Below are 16,167 nucleotides of genomic sequence, written 5' to 3' on the forward strand. Positions count from 1 at the left end.
AATAATATATAATACAAGACTATATATTTAATACTTGTATCAATATAAATTTAAATATTATAAAATATCATTATAATAATAATATATAATATATAATCTTAATTTTTATTAAAAAAATTATCATTTATGTTTGAAAAGGATATCATATTATATATATATAAAATTGTACGCCCTAAATATCCGCGCACTATTGGCGAGCTGGAAAATGGCCTAATTCGATCTGCCACGTGTAAATCGTCCACTCGGAGCTGTTGTTACGGGCTTCCGTCTGTCCAGCCCAAGCTGTTTAGAGAGTTAGCAGTTAACTCAAAGGCAGCGGGTCAGCAATATGGATATCACGAGTTGGTGCTACATCAAGCTCGTGATGCGACAGAGCTCTGACACCCGAATCCTTGTAAAGACAACCACGCAATATAAACGTGCATGTATCAGACATCACGTGTCTATTCCATTCCTGAATTCTTGGACACACAGTATAAACGTTCGTATTCAGACATCCCACGCCTGGTATGGGCCGCGCGCCCCATAGCCCCTCCTTACCTATTGATTAGACCACACTCCACTGTAAGGTTTTAGGAGTTAATCATCATTGTCACAGAGATGACGTGAAGGGTAAAGAGATCACGGGATGACCCCATTTCCAACCCAGGTATCCTCTTCCTATAAATACCAAGACCCTGGGCATTGCAAGGGGTTGGCAGATTCTTGTAAACAAGTACTTTGTAAGATATAATCAAGAGATATCAATAATATCGACTGGTGGACTAGAGGGATTTTAACCTTCGAACCACCTAAAAAGAAAGGAGTGATCACCTTCCATGAGATTAATTTCTCAAGTCTAGAATTTAGCTATTTTCATATTACGGTTCACCAATTAGCACTAATGCATCCTATTTATTCGTATAATTACCTGTTGGTGAAGAACCGCGTCAACAGTTTAGTGCTTTCATTGGGAGGAAATAGATTGGTGCTATCGCAAACACCAGATCATGGTGGTTACTCGTTCGATACATGGTATCGAGGCGAATCAACATGATGGGCAGGAGGCCCACCATGCTGCCATATCCGATGAGAAAAACCCTGAGATCCAGCAGCGATCGGGAAAGCTGCTGATGGGTCAGGACGACACCGGGAGTTCGGTGCCCCGACCGCCAAATTCGAACTCAGGTTTCCTAACGGCGATAGAGATGGAGAACATACAGTTGAGGAGTTAGCTATCCAGAGCAAGCACGCAAATCGAAGAAGTCTTGGCCCGACTACCCCCTTTTACAACTGACGTTAACGTCGGAAAGAGGCAAAGTGGGACTCACAAGTCCCGCCGGGATAATCAGCCCAGACCAAGTCGATCAGTTAGGACCTCAACCCCGAGTTCTGCTCCCACGTCACACCATCACCAGGAAACTGTGTTTAAGGAGTTTCCCAGGGCTAATCAGCAATTCAACCGATCGGTCCAAACCTCGAATCCTAGCTCGATCGCACCATCGAACACGTCCAGAAGGGCTCGTAGCAGCTCGCGGAGGAGATCTGGTGAAGGCTTGTGAAGACAACCTACTCCAGCCAGCCCTCCCGCACCACAGTCAGACCGCCGAGCACAGGATGCTGGAGATGGCAGGGTAGAACGGCCGCGAGCTAACTTGATCCACCCAGACGGGACTAGGATCGCGTCACCAATTAGGCATCCCCTGTTGCCGATAAGATACCCATCTCCTCCCCGTCCAGTTCGAGACATTCCGGCACACGGGAGCAACAGAAGAAATCCTCCTCCCGCCGGTCCTTCCCATCGCAACCGAGCGTGCTGGGAGGTCCCGGATCCTCACCCCCAGCAGCGGGCTCCAAGATTTTCCAACGGGAGTTATTGGACCGGGAGCCACCGAAGTGGCAGATCCGGTGGAGACCTGCATAATCACTTGAGTTCAGCACAAAGCCCTCGGGCCACCTCGAGGGTTGACCTTCGAGATTGCCTTAACTCGCAGAGGGGGGATCCGGCTAGAAATGGAAGTCATGCTCACCAAGGGGATGGTCTTTCTAAAGTACGTGATAGTGGGAATGTCCCACCTAAACAAGCTCAAGCTTGGAGGGACAATAACCCGCCTAACGCGTACAATGAAACTGGAGCTGTTGAACAGCCCCAGAACAACCAAGGGATTAAGGACCAAACCCTAGAGCGTTTAGCTTAGATGGAGGAGCTGATGAAGAAGCTCTTATCAGAAAAGGAGAAAGACGAGTATGACTCGAGGGACGAACTCGAGCTTTTCTCCCCTAGCATAGCAGCCACAACATACCCATCGGGTTTCCAGATGCCCCACCTGTCTAAGTTCGATGGAGACGGAGACCCGTCAGATCATTTGGGTATGTTCAACACCCTGATGATGGCCCATAACATCGACCCCGAGCTAAGGTGTTTGATATTCCCTTCCACCTTGACTGGGCCAGCTAGGCAATGGTTCAAGCAGTGTAAAAAGCAGTCCATCAGCTTGTGGAATAATTTTTTTGCTGACTTCAAGAGGGCGTTCCGAGCTTCTCAAGCTGCCCGCGTCAAAGCTGATACCCTGGCGAACATGAAGCAACAGCCCGGGGAACCTTTGAAAGCTTACCTGAGCAGGTTCACAAACGTCGCGGCTCGAGCCAGGGACGCAGACGATAGTTCCAAGCTTATGGCCTTGAGGACTAGAATCCTCGTTGGAGGCGGGCTATGGAAAGAGATACAGAGAAAAGGTGTCGGAATCGTGGATGAATTCTTGAACAAGGCCGAGGGATGGATAAACTTGGAAGAGGCACGAGTGTCAGTCACGGGAACCAGGCAAACCCCTGATTAGCCTGTTGGAGTGGAAACGAATGTCGTAAAAATGACTCAAACCGTTACACCGAATAACTAAGGGGGTGGAGGTAAGAGAAAAGGGAGCAGCGAGGGCGGCCAGCATGGTCCAAAGAAGAACAAGCTCGTGGAAAAATTTAAGCCAATCTATGCGGCTTATACCGAGCTCACAAACACTAGGGAACACATTTTCCTAGCGAACTTTGCCCACCTCCCCTGGAAAAAGCCGGAGCCTTTGAAACACCAGAAGGCCAAGAGGGACCGTTCCAAGTTCTGTCGATTCCACAACGACATTGGCCACAACACTGACGATTGTAGGCATTTGAAGGATGAGATCGAGACACTCATCCGAGCCGGACCCTTGGCTTAGTATGCGCGGAACAGAGTTCCTACTAGTCAACCAGCCCCGGAAGCTCCGGTAAATCAGCCCGGGCCCCGGATAAGTCAGGATACCCCTCCTCCTGTGATAGGGGAGAGATATCCACAATCTCTGGAGGCCCCCACTTGGTCGGCACGAGCAGAGGTGCCCAGAAGAGGTATGCCAATGAGTTAAAGGATCATAACGGAGTGGAGTTCGTTCTGTAGCAGCATCTACCCAAATAGCAATGATTGGAGAGGAAACCAATCATTTTTATCAAGGAGGACTCTAGTCATGTCCAGTTCCCCCATAACGATCCTCTAGTCATAACCTCCTAACTCGCCAATCGAAGAGTTAGGAGGATACTAGTTGATAATGGGAGCTCGGTGAACCTGCTGTTCCGGTCCACGCTGGAGAAAATGGGACTGTCCGTCACCACGCTGAAGGCCACCTCCATGATGCTGTATGGATTTTCCGGAGAAGGTTTGGCAGTGATAGGAACAATCGAGCTAGTAATAACCTTGGGAGAGGGGCCCCGAACTATCTCTAAGCTCCTCGAATTCATGGTTATCAATTGTCCCACCGCCTACAACACTATTCTGGGCCGACCTACGTTGGTGGCATTTGAGGCCATAACCTCTATCCGCCATCTCACAGTCAAATTCCCCTCCTCTACGGGGATATGTACGGTCCGGGGTGATCAGCTTGCTACCAGGGAATGCTATAGCATTTCCATGAAGGGAAAATCACGACCCGGGCAGCAGACGATGACCATTCAAAGTGGGGATGAGGAACCTCAGGAGGGAGGACCTACTCCTAAGATAGAAAAACCTCAAGAAGCCAATGGAGAGGGGATCACCCTGAATGATGATATCGACCCCAGGATAGGCGAAGATAGATCCAAGCTCCAGGCCATCGAAGAGCTTGAGGAGGTGATCATCGATCCGAGAGACCCCGCTAAAGTGGTGAAACTCGGGAAAAACTTGTGTAATAAGAGGAAAGCGGAGCTGCTGAAATTTCTACAGGAGAATCTAGATGTGTTCGACTGATCTCACGAAGACATGATAGGAATTAGCCCAAGAGTCGTCATGCACACCCTCAACTTGGACAAGAACGTGCCTGCAAAGTCCCATAAACAAAGGTGCTTGGGCACGATCCAAGCTGAGGCCTTAGATGAGGAAGTAGCTTGACTTTTAAAATGCAGCTTTATTCACGTGGAAAAGTACCCGATCTGGGTCGCCAATCCTGTTTTGGTCCTGAAGCCCAACGAGAAGTGGCGGACCTGCATCGACTTTTCCGATCTGAATAAAGCCTGCCCCAAAGACTGCTTCCCCTTGCCAAGAATAGATCAATTGGTAGACGCCACGGCAGGGCACGAGCTCATATCCTTTATGGATGCATACTCGGGCTATAACCAGATCGCCATGAACCCGGCGGACCAGGAACACACTAGCTTCATGACCCCAACAAACGTTTATTGTTACAAGGTCATGCCCTTTGGGCTAAAAAATGCAGGAGCTACATACTAGAGGTTGGTCAACAGGATGTTTGCTAATCAGATCGGGAAAGACATGGAAGTGTATGTTGACGACATATTGGTCAAGTCGAAAACTGTCGATAACCATGTCCCCGATCTGAAAGAATGTTTTAAGATTTTAAGGCAGTGGCATGAGGCTGAATCCTCAAAAGTGTACCTTCGGGGTTGCGTCAGGAAAATTCCTCGGTTTCATAGTCAACACCAGAGGAATAGAGGCGAACCCCGATAAAATCAGGTCACTACTCGAGATGCCATCACCCCGGTCGCAAAAAGACGTCCAAAGTCTAACAGGAAGGGTGGCAGCCCTTAATCGGTTAATTTCCAAATCAACCGATAAGTATTTGCCATTCTATAACCTGCTCCGGGGAAATAAAGAATTTGAGTGGACCGAAGAATGCGAGCGTGCCTTCCTCGACCTGAAAGCACATTTAGCCGAGCCGCCCGTGTTGTCTAAGCCAACAGCGAGAGAGCCTATTTTTCTTTACCTGGCTGTCACAAAAGATGCGGCTAGCACTGTACTGGTCCGGGAAGAAGACCGATCTTAGAAGCCAGTCTATTACATTAGCAAGAGGCTTCTTGGAGCTGAATCTCGATACCCGTTGATGGGAAAATGACTTTCTGTCTTATCACAGCCTCCAGAAAGCTCAGGCCGTATTTCTAGTCTCATTCAATCCACGTCATAACCGAACAACCTTTAAGGCAGGTTTTGCAGAAACCTGAGGCATCGGGGTGTCTTTTGAAGTGGGCTATCGAGCTCAGCCAGTTCGAGATATTGTATGTACCACAAACTGCAATCAAAAGCCAAGCTCTGGCTGATTTTGTGGCAGAGTGCATGGGATTCCGAGAAGAGCCAGTGGAAGAACCGATACGAGCCTCGTGGAAAGTCTTTGTGGACGGCTCATCTAGCGAGAATGGATCCGGAGCTGGAGTCATTTTGATATCCCCGGAGGGACATCGTTTCCACTCCGCATTGCGATTCAGATTCGAAGCATCCAACAACGAAGCCAAATATGAAGCTTTATTGGCTGGGCTAAGGGTGGCTCAGGAGTTGAAGGCCAACTCCATCCAGTGTTATAGCGATTCCCAGCTCGTGGTAAACCAGGTATCAGGAGAATACCAAGCGCGGGGAACCAAGATGGCGCCTTACCTGGCCAAGGTAAAGAAGGAGCCGTCCGCATTTGAGCACAACCTAGTTGAACAGATACCTCAGGAGCAGAATGCCAATGCTTACGCCTTAGCAAAGCTTGCCACCTCCGGGGAGGCCGAAACTTTGGGCCTGGTACCGGTGGAATTCCTGGAAAAGTCGGGAAGGAGGTCGAAATGATCGACACCAGGGCGACCTGGATGACTCCCCTAGTCGAGTACCTCACAACAGGAAAGTTACCTGAAGAGCAAAACGACATGAGAAGGGTACTTTACCAGGCTCCGAGGTATACAATGGTAGACAGGACGCTGTACCGACATGGTTTTTCTTTACCTCTTCTTCGGTGCGTTCTGCTAGGCGACGCGAAAATTATTCTTCGGGTGATCCATGAGGGGTTTTGTTGGGATCACGCTGGGGGGCAAAACCTGGCCTTGAAGATATTAAGGCAAGGATATTATTGGCCCACTCTGTCGAAGTATTCGATTTCCTATGTCCAAAAGTGCGACAAGTGCCAGCGGTTCGCCACGGTCGCCCAGGCCCCTTCGGTCGAGATGTAGATGGTCTCGTCCCTGTGGCCGTTCGCGGTCTAGGGAATTGATTTAGTTGGTGCCCTGCCCACGGGAAAAGGAGGAGTTCGCTATGCGGTGATGGCTATTGACTACTTCACAAAATGGGTAGAAGTAGAGCCTCTGGCTACGATTACATCAAAGAGGGTCCTCGACTTTGTGGTTAAGAATATAGTCTGCCGATTCGGGCTGCCAAAGAAGATCGTGTCAGATAACGGAACCCAGTTCAATAGCGACCTCTTCACCGAATTCTGCGAAAGGCACGACATAATTAAAAGCTTTTCCTTCGTGGCCTACCCCCAGGCTAATGGACAGGTCGAGGCTGTGAACAAGACACTAAAAGCGAGCCTTAAGAAGAGGTTGGATGAAGCCAAGGGAGTTTGGCCTGAACAGCTCCCCCAGGTGCTGTGGGCGTACTGGACCTCGCACCGAACTTCGACGAGTCACACTCCTTTCTCCCTGACTTTCGGGAGTGAGGCCGTCCTTCCCGTCGAAACAAAGATAGCCTCACATAGAGTCTGGGCATTTGACCAGGACCAGAACGACAAATTGCTCAGCGCGTCCTTCGACCTACTTGATGAAAAACGTGAAGCTTCGCAATTGCAGCTCACGCATTATCAACAAAAGATCACTCGTTATTTCAACTCAAAGGTAAAGAGACGCATCTTTAACTTAGGTGACCTAGTGCTCCAAAGAGTCTTCTTAGCCAGTAACGATCCCAAGGATGGAGTTTTGGGGCCGAACTGGGAAGGACCCTATCAGATAATAGAGGTTGTGAAGGAAGGGACCTTTAAATTAGCTCGGCCTAATGGAGAAGCAGTCCCGCAGACATGGAATGCTATATACCTAAATAAATATTATCAATAGTCATACTTTTGTAAGGCTTAATTATGAAAGCCGCCTTGTTTTATTAAAAAATGAGAAGTACTTTTGTATATCGTTGTATGTGTCTGTGTGCGGATGGTGTTAGAAGAGCGTTTTCCAAGTAACCAAGAAAGACCTCTTTCTGTTTACTTGGGGGCCATATGCCTTGGATACCAACCAGGACGTCCTGGATACCAGCCAGGTCCTAAAAACTTAGAAGTTAGTTAAATTGACTAACCCGTGTTTTTCCTAAAGAGCACGAGGTATCGATAAAATTAACGCGAACTAAGTTTTTAAAATCAAATATGTTCTGGATACAACCAGGTCCTAAAAACTTGGAAGTTAGTTAAATTGACTAACCCGTGTTTTTCCTAAAGAGTACGAGGTGTCGATAAAATTAACACGAACTAAGTTTTTAAAATCAAATATGTCCTGGATATAACCAGGTCCTAAAAACTTGGAAGTTAGTTAAATTGACTAACCAGTGTTTTTCCTAAAGAGCATGAGGTGTCGATAAAATTAAGGCGAACTAAGTTTTTAAAATCAAATATGTCCTGGATTCAACCAGGTCCTAAAATTTAGAAGTTGATTCAAATTGGTTAATCAATGTTTTTCTTAAAAAGCACAAGGTATCAATAACAATTAACGCAGACTAAGTATTTAAAGTTAACCATCATGGATGTAACTAGGTCCTAAAAACTTAGAAGTTTGTTAAAATTGACTGGCAGTGCTTTGTAGTTTCGAAGAAAAAGTCAATAGACTGACACAAACTAAGTTTTTACCAAACACAAAAAAAAATAAAAAAAAATAACAACTATTAAAAATAAATTGAAATGAAAGTCAGGGAAACCAATTGTCTCGAGGAGGAAAAACCTCATGGTAAAAGACTACAAATAAGTAAAGAATACAAAAGTCCTAGGCCCCCCCAGGCCGCTCCGATGAAGTCACCCCTTCGGTCTCCTGCTCGCCAGCAGTGGAAGTCTCCCCAGTCTCAGAAGGCGGCTCCTGTTGAAGGCGGGCCTTGAACTTCTCGAGAAATGGCTCCCACACCTCAGGTGCCAGGAAGGAGAAGTCGCCATCCTGGTTGAAGGCCCAGTAGTGGTAGAGCATGGCCTCCATGAAGGAGCTAGAAGACGCCCTTTCTACCACGGTGGCAGCCTCGGCCTCCAACTGCTTAGCCTTGGCCTCCTCGAGCTCGGCCTTCGCAGCAGCCAAGGCGACCTGTGCAGCCTCGGCCTCCAATTGCTTAGCTCTGGCCACCTCAAGTTCGGCCTTCGCAGCGGCCAAGGTGACCTGTGCAGCCTTTTCGTTTTCTTTGGCGGCTGTCAGGGCAGCCTTGGCATTTTTCTCTTGCTGTTGTGCAGACACGAGAGCGGCCTGAGCAGTTTGGAACTCTCCCCTGATCTCGTCAAACCTAGCCCTGGACCGAGCTATGTTGCGGTGTAGAGCCAAAGCCACCTGCAAAGACATAGAAAGTAAGGCATGTGCTAGAAAGAAGGAAAAGAAGCAGATGCTGGGAAGAAAACAAAGAAAGTTAGCTAAATAAACTTACCGTGAGGGTCATCCCCAGCGAAGACTCCATAACATTCTCGGGGCTCCTTGTCTCGATCTCCCGCAAGTCCCTCGGGGTGGCATTGTAGTAATGGTCCACCGTATAGCTTGCGGTCTCGTAGACCGTCCCTCGGAAGGCCTCAGGGATTTTCTCCAGGGCCTGAGTATTCACCGGGATGCGCACAGTGGGAGTGGGAGCTGACGGGTTTCCAGCTAGTACCTCCTGTTCCCGAGTAGGGACTGTAGGCCGCGGGGGAGGTGAGAGCATGTTCTCTGCGGCAATAGGAGCCTGGCCCCTCCCCTTAGCGAGAGACTTGAAGATGGTCCCGGGAGGAGTCTTCTTGGTCAGCCGGGGTTTCTTGACCAGTGGCCCGGACGATCCGGAGGGAGGATTCCCCCCTGGAAGATGGACCGCAGGACATTGTCTCCGGGCTGGGCCATCTCTTCGCCTGAAACAAAAAAGAAGGGAGCATTAGTATACATGTAAGGTTAATTCATTATAAGAAAGGTCTAAAAGATGCATTACAAAGGTCCTACCCTTCGAGCTAGAGGAGGAATCTAGTGCCAAGACCTCTGGCCTCGGAGCCTTTATGGGGGAATCTAAGTTTATGACTTCGCGAATGAGAGGGGGCTCTGAGTCCCGATCCGCCTCAGGACTGGACTCCTCTACATACTGCCTAAGCCCTGGAGCGACTACACCCTTCAGAAGGGAGGGCCACGACCTAAGGTTGGTCCCGTACTCCTCAAAAAAGGCCGACCTAAAATCCATGGTGTTGTCTACTACTCCAGTTCCCCTAGGGCGGCCCATGTCATGGCGCAACACTAGTTGATCTACACATTGGAGTAAGGTTATGTTAAGGTCTGGGTCATCTCGGTGACGATGTACGAGCTGGCTTAGGTTAAACCTAGCAAGCCTTAGGTCTGCGGTGGCCCTGTCTAAGTCCCTAAACAGGTATGGGTTACCTTCGCCGGAGGGGCCGGCTGCTGCCCCAGACTGAATCCGATCTGTGTCGAGGCCCTGGGCAACCTTGAGAGCCCGCTTTCGTCACACGAGCGGTATCTCGTCTTCCTCATCCTGCTCATCACTGTCTGCAGCATCCCCCTCGGGGACAGGCACCAGTTCGCGAGCTACTGGGATAGCCCGCGACCTCCTCAAGGCCAAAGTCTGGCCCGGAGAAATCAACTTACATGTCAGCATCGTCTCATCCGATACGAGCTGGCGGTAGTCTTTTTCACTTGATGGGAGCCCTGCCAAGGTTTCGTATTGACCCCCAAGGGTCACCGATTTGGCCGTCCTCACAAAGATGGCTACGTGATGATGTTCAAGTCAGCACGTGTGAAAAGAAATAAAGCAATGTGCTAATTTTGCGAGCTGAGAATAGAGAGAATTTACGAGGATGGTTGAAGTAGTGGTATTCGCAGTTGCGAAACCCCATTGACATGAAGAACTGGTCCTTGAAGTCGTTGGGGTGGATGGCCAGCTCGATGACTGCAGGAGAGTTGGGAAAACGGGTCAAGTAGTAGAACCCGTCGCCTCGCCTTCATTGATCTGGGCTGGCTTTGAGGCAGAAGAAGAAAAGGATGTCCGCTGGGGTCGGGACCTCCCACTCGTGCCTCAAGAAGAGGTACCTCAGCCTCGCTAGCAGGCGGTAAGAGTTAGAGGGCAGTTGGAAGGGAGTCAACTTCACGTAATTCAGAAAATTCGCGAAGTAATGGTCCAGAGGTAGGAAGGCCCCGACCTTGAGATGTTCGTCGCTCCAAGCCACGAACTCCTCGTCGAGGGGCGTGCAACTCCTCTCGCCCTCGAGGGGAGGTCAGGCAACAAGAGCGCCTGTCCCGATTTCGATGTTATGGGACAGTAGGATCTTGTTGACCCTCCCTTGGGTTGTAATCTTCGAGACTATCCTCTCTACCTCGAAGAAAGCATCAGGTCTCACCTCGACCTCTTTCTCCACTATGGGATCGAAGTGGGGGATAGGAGAATAAAAAACAATCCCTTTCCCCTTGCTGGCCTGCTGGGATGACGAGCCAGCTGTGCTCTTCTTGGGTACGTTCTTCCTGGGTCCCATCTGGTCGCCTAACGAACAAGAATGAAGAAAATTTTAAATAGGTGACCTAAAAATAGAAAAGGGAATATAGCACGAGAAGTGATTTTCGTACACGGGCTGAGGTAATCTCAGCCCGCGGTGTGTGAAGCCATGCGTTGCCATGGTCACGCGCCCACGTTTCCAACGGATTCTCGATTGCTCGGGATCTGTGTGTCAGGAGGGCCAGGATAATGCTTGCCTTGGAGGGAAAGTTTTAAAAAGCAAAACCGCCTAGGAGGCGTGACCTCTAAGCTACCCGGTTTTGCACCCTAGAAACCTCTCACCTTCCCCTTTCCAAACAGGCATTTCCTAAAGGCTACCCCGAAAAGCTACCCAGAAAAATTACCCAGAATTTATCTTGTCCTAAACATCACGTTCCTAGACATGTTCTCATGTAGTCAATATACCTAGGATCAAAACCTATGCACCAAAAGCCAGCCAAAAACAACCTACAGTGTGCGACTAAGAAGGAGGTTTACCTAAACAGAAAAATGGAAAGATCAAAACATGCAATAGGCAGAGGACTTACAGTGTATTTTTCGTGTGGAAGTCGCAAAGAGCGTAGGAATCGGAGTCCTGGTGGAGTCTTTAAAGCTGGACTGGTGCAGAAACTCTTGTAGCAAGAGCGTAGGGATCTCTGGGATGATAACTGGAAGAAGAAAAACTTCTGAGACTAAAGAGGAGAGAAAATGAGGAAATTTTTTCAAATAAAGGGTGGCTAATGTGGAAGATGGCCAACATTATATATACGTAAGAGATAAAGGAACGAGGACTGTTTGATCAAATTAATGCGAGATACGAGGGTTATAACTCGAGAGGTGAAACGACGACCGAAGGCAGGCTAGGCCATTTAATGCAATTCTCGGAAGTCGAACAGTCGCCAACCATGGCACTCCACGTGTCCGATACCCACGTAGTGGGCGGGACATGAAGAGTCAAAGGGGAACCTTAAAGCCCCCGATGTGAAGGTCACAGGTGATGTCATGGGTCACGAGCAGGGGCTTGGGGGGAAAATGTACACCCTAAATATATGCGCACTATTGGCGAGTTGGAAAATGGCCTAATTCAATCTGCCACGTGTAAATCATCCACCCGGAGCTATTGTTACGAGCTTCCGTCTGTCCAGCCCGAGCTGTTTAGAGAATTAGCAGTTTACTCGAAGGCAGCGGGTCAAAAATATGGATATCACGAGCTGGCGCTACATCAACCTCGTGATGCGGCAGAGATCTGACACCCGAATCCTTGTAAAGACAACCACGCAATATAAACGTGCATGTATCAGACATCTCGTGTCTATTCCATTCTTGAATTCTCGGACACGCAGTATAAATGTTCGTATTCAGACATCCCACGCCTGGTATGGGCCGTGCGGCCCATAGCCCCTCATTACCTATTGATTAGACCACACTCCACTGTAAGGTTTTAGGAGTTAATCATCAGTGTCACAGAGATGACGTGAAGGGTAAAGAGATCACGGGATGACCCCATTGCCAACCCAGATATTCTCTTCCTATAAATACCAAGATCCTGGGCATTGCAAGGGGTTGGCAGATTCTTGTAAAGAAGTACTCTGTAAGATATAATCAAGAGATATCAATAATATCGACTGGTGGACTAGAGGGATTTTAACCTTCGAACCATCTAAAAAGAAAGGAGTGATTGCCTTCCATGAGATTAATTTTGCAAGTCTAGAATTTAGCTATTTTCATATTACGTTTCACCAATTAGTACTAATCTATCCTATTTATTCGTATAATTACCTGTTAGTGAAGAACCGCGTCAACAAAAATCATAAACAATATTTTGGTTTAATTTTTCTTTTAATATGTTTATGTCTTTTTTATATATATAATATTGTTTATTTATTTGAAATCTATGTGACAATGATACAAATTAATTTAATAAATGTAATTAATAAATTCTATAAATAAAACTAAGCAAACGTGCATTGCACGTAGCTTGTATCTAGTCACGTTTACTTAATTTTCTTTAAAAAATATATTAATTTATTTTATTATATTTTTTAATTGTCATATAAATTTTAAATAAATAAATGATGTCATATATTATACAAGAATGACATACACATATTTTTTTTAAAATTAAACCAAAACATTGTTTATTGTTTAAAAAAATAAAAAGATGTAATTTTTAAAAAATATAAAACTGTTAAACCAACAATCCATTACATACACATTTTTTATATATCCAGTTATGGTGCATTATAGCTTTTAAATTAAATACTTTTTTTTTTTCTAATTTTCTTTTAGAAAAAATATCTATGAATTCCAATATAATAAAATATTAAAAATTATAAATTAAAACTTTGAATTTAAAAAGTTTATTGGATCAAATTTTAATTATTTAATTTAAAAAATTTAAAGCCAACAAAAATCTATATATAAATATGTAATATTTAATTAATGGCTAGAGGAACTAAAATAAGTAATTTCTAATTAAAAAAACTAAAGAGAAAAATAAGAAAATATGTATATTCATGTCTTATTATACCATCACATATATGTTTGGATAAACAAAATAAGTTAAATGACAAAATAAATAATTAATAAAAGAATAAATATATAATTTAAGCACATAAATATTTTTTTATTATAGTTTTGAAAATATAATTGATAAAGTAATTTAAATATGTGATGAGAAATTATTATTCATTTATTACTTTTTTTTTAATTTATTAACCTTATTTAGATGATTTTTTTTTCAATTTATTTATCTTATTTAGATGAATTTATTAATTTTTATTTTTTAAAATTATTTATCTTATTTAGCTGACTTTAAAACTAACGGTGTTAGAAAACAATAAAAAAATATTAAATCTAATGGAGAAAAACAATTTCCGTTAAACTTACATTTATAATATATAAAAATAAAGATTAATATATATAACCAAATTACCTCAACCTATAGTTATAATTGTATAATTATTAATTGTGTAAAATACAAATATAAAAAGTTTGAGTTAGTGTATTTTTCTAACTAGGTTTGAAATGATAAAAAAAAACTATTGAGTACGGTTCATATAAATATATAGAGTAATGATTTGTGCATCCAAAATATGCACATAAATATTACACATAGTGACATAGGAATTTAGTCTAACCAATCACATTTATTAAAACTAAGATTCATTGTTTTAAGAAGCAGTACCACGTCATTACTGTGTATAATATTTGTATGAGTACATATTTTAGGTGCACATATCGTTAGATATATATATTTACAATTTTAACCATTCAAATTTAAATTATCCGTATTTAAAAACTTCATTCCATCAAAATTTTCATCAAAAAGTCTTACTTTTTTTTATTTATTTATTATTATAGCACACTTGGTGCTAATTAAAGATATAAGACCCTCAATATTTAGAAAACCAAGTTCGAACTTGGGTCTAGCCCCAATTCCCAACCCCCTTCACCACTAAACCAACCTAGTGGCTCCATCAAATGTCTTACTTGTTGTTTGCACATGGTCATGACCCCGTTTTTAGAAAATATGCATCCACATAGTAATAATTGACTTAATATTAAATAATATGTATATTGTACACCCTGGTTTTCCCACAGGCTGTTAGCAAGCTGAGATACGGCCTAATCATATCTACCACGTGGACATCCCCAAGACCGGAGCTGCCGTAGAAGGTTCCTACCTCCTCAGCTCGAGGTAGCCTAAGGGTTTGCCAAGATTAGACTGAGTTTGGACTCTGAAGGCCACAGGTCGAGGGAAGCATCCAGCTCGTGGTATGAGCTAGAGTTGGAGGCTGTGACCCTTTATAAAGTCAACCACGCAAGGTAAACGTGCATATATCAGATATCACGTGTCTGATATATCCCTGACTTCTCGGACACGCAACATGAACGTGCGCATTCAGACACCCACGACTGGGTTGGGCCGTGCGGCCCATTATCCCCCTTACCTATTGATTAGACCACACTTCATGTGTCAGGTTTTAGGAATTAATCATGAATGTCACAGAGTTGACATGATAGGTAAGAAGGTCACGGGATGACCTTCTTACCAACTCCCAGGTGCCCTCTCCTATAAATATGGAGACCCTGGGAGTTGCAAAGGGTTGGATTCTATTGTGTAAGAAATACCCTGTAAAAGAATACAAAGCATATAGCAATAATATTGTTTGGTGGAGTAGAAAGATTTTAACTTTTGAACCACCTAAAAACATAATTGTGTCACCAGCCCATTCCTAGAAAGATCATTCATCTATTTCGGTTCAACATAAGCACTAATCCCTTCCTCTTATTTTCTTAATTACCTGTTGACGAAGAACCGCGTTAACATATATATATGCTATTTTTTACATACTAAAAATTCATGATAAAATTAATTATCAATTTAGACTTGCAAAATAACTTTATATATTTTCAACATTATATAAATATGTACATTGTAGTCATATCTTTAAGTCATTTTTTGTTTATCAATGTTTTACATTGAATTTAACATGTTTTATCAATTATTATTTAATTTAGATTTAAATATGTATATTTTCAATATTTTATAGATATAATTCTATTAAGTTATAATCTTCTCATAGTAATAAAATATGTTAGTCTCAACATTATTACTATAAAGATATTTTACTCATTTGTTGACTCTTTGATTCAAATAATATATGCTTTTTTTTCCAAATAAATTTATGTATAAAGTATTAATGTTTAGTTACTTATGACAAATGAGTGACTTTAGGTGTTTTGTGTCGAAAAACATTCTTATCATTTGTACTTTTCTATGAACCGCAGTCTTAAATTTCTTATGAGAAGTTGGCATGTGTATACCTAAATCATTAAAATAAATAAATTTATAGCTTAATAATATAAAGGTACAATAAAACCGATTAATCGTCCACACTAAACTATACATAGTGACCACTCTATATATATTTAGGAGAATTTTCTTATAGGGGCTTCACTTGAAGTCCTACTGGTGGAGCTCTCAGTGTTCTCGACCCGTGAACAGTTTTTAGCGCAATTTTTCTATGACCGTATATATTGTAGCTATTTAGAGCATCATGCAAATTTTCAGAAAATTTCGAATAGTTTACAGTACCGAAAACTAAGTTCAAACATATTGTTGCACTCGTGACTAATTTTTTTTATGCGCGTGGAAAGCAACATGTTTGAACCTAGTTTTCGGTACTGTAAGCTATTCGAAATTTTCTGAAACTTTGCAGGATGCTCTAAATAGCTACAATATACACGGTCATAAAAAA

Source organism: Humulus lupulus, chromosome 2 (assembly GCF_963169125.1).
Source record: "Humulus lupulus chromosome 2, drHumLupu1.1, whole genome shotgun sequence".
Lineage (NCBI taxonomy): Eukaryota > Viridiplantae > Streptophyta > Magnoliopsida > Rosales > Cannabaceae > Humulus > Humulus lupulus.